Source organism: Ptychodera flava, chromosome 18 (assembly GCF_041260155.1).
Source record: "Ptychodera flava strain L36383 chromosome 18, AS_Pfla_20210202, whole genome shotgun sequence".
Classification (NCBI taxonomy): Eukaryota; Metazoa; Hemichordata; class Enteropneusta; family Ptychoderidae; genus Ptychodera; species Ptychodera flava.
In genome coordinates this window covers 13,536,453-13,538,488 of record NC_091945.1, presented here as the reverse complement: position 1 = coordinate 13,538,488, position 2,036 = coordinate 13,536,453, and positions in this window count along the sequence as shown.

The following is a 2,036-nucleotide window of genomic DNA, read 5'->3' as shown; positions in this document are numbered from 1 at the left end:
ATAGCAAATACTGAATAAATCTGCATGGTTAATCGTTTTTGTGTAGCAAATTTCAAAGAAATTGGACAACCCTTTCAGAGAATACAGATTTTTCGACCATGAATGGCATAAATTGCCCAAAAAGACAAATATTGAAATTTCAACACATCTATACACATCCAATCAATTTGGACATGCTGCTACAGAGAAATAGATGTTTTGATCAAAAAAGGGCAACAATTGCTCTAAAAACACAAATATGCAAATTTCACTATATTATTTAGCTTATTTTAGCTTCTCAGCTTGTCAAAATCAATTGTAAATCATGAGATATGCATGATGTTTGGTGGGGTGAATGTAGGCATTTCACCACGCAGTAGAAAGGGAAGCCAGGAAACTAGTCAATTTTCAAAACTATACGAAGCTACTGAGGAGCAAGAAGACCATGTTTCAGAGGAAGATGTGTAATCCGAAAAACATGCTCCCAAAGTGCCACCAATAACACCATTTTTATCTCTATTTTTCAAAAGCTCCAACAGCAGGGGGGGGACACCCCCCCTCCTGACCTCCCCCCACAAACATACTCCCCAAGTGCCACCAAATAACACCATTTTTATCTCTATTTTTCAAAAGCTCCAACGGCAGGAGGGGGACAGCCCCTCCTGACCACCCCCCTTAAAATACTCCCCAAGCGCCACCAAATAACACCATTTTAACCTCTATTTTTCAAAAGCTCCAATGGCAGGAGGGGGACACCCCCTCCTGACCTCCCCCCGCAAAAATACTCCCCAAGTGCCACCAAATAACACCATTTTAATCTCTATTTTTCAAAAGCTCCAACAGCAGCAGGGGGACACCCCTCTCCTGACCTCTTCCCAGTGACCGCTTGCGTGGCCGCTTGTGGTGCTTGGCACCACATGTTTGCCCTCTTTATCTTCAGACAGCGACGAACGAAAAAAAAATTATAAATCTGAAAATTTACTCTGAAAAAAAAAATTTGCACAGCTAATCTCAATTGAAAAAAAAAAATTCAGAAATTTACAATAGTAAAAAAAAAATTTTCACAATTTCATTGTGACCACCCCCCCCCCTCCCAAGGTCTAATGGTCCATCCCTAAAGTATACATTTGCTCACATGTGTAGTACAATATCTGTTAAAACTTGCCACATCCAGCCCCTTGGGCTTATAAGACACAGAAAACCAATTTCAACAAGAAATAAATAAATAGAAAAAGTAACAGTATTCTGAGTGAGAGGAGTTTATCTTTCTAAATTATACATTGTATCCTTTCTCATATTATAAGCATCAAAGATATAGTTTGCCAACAAGTCGGGTGTTTTAAGCATCAGTAGTTCAACCTTATCAGTAATATGAAGAACACTGAATTCTGGATATAAAGCACACACTTTTCCAAATAATGTATCTCTTAGGGAATCATACAGACAGCAATCAAAAAGAAAGTGTTTCTCATCTTCAATTTCAGTCCCTGAACAAAAATTACAGATTCTATCCTCCACTGGTAATTGCTGAAATCTGCCCGTTTCTACTTTTAAAGGTAAAATACCAGTTCTGAATTGTGCAAGAATTGAGCGTTTCGGTCTTGACAATGGTTGAAGTAAATAATTTTCTGTTTCATAAAAGTTACATATGTTCTTATCTTGGGTTTCTACATACATCTGTACACCACTTTCTTTCAAAATATATTTTAACTTACAAGAGGCATAGTCCAAATTTAAAGTTTCAAGATTTAAAACTTATTATAATTATGTAAATTAATATCTCTAAATACATTAGCTATGTCATTAGACCAATTCTTGATTCTATCTCTTAGATTGTAATCCCATAGAAAAACAACTTTTGTGATTCTGTCATGTGATATATTCTGTTCCAAAACCTTAGGATATTCAGTTTATGTCTCACATTCGGTGGAGTCCAACCCATATCACCATTTATAGCAAGTTTTGGTGCAAATTTATGGACCCCAAGGAAGTATCTTATTGCTTTATTTTGTAAAGAATCACATTCCATATTATCAACATAACCCCATATCCCAGAA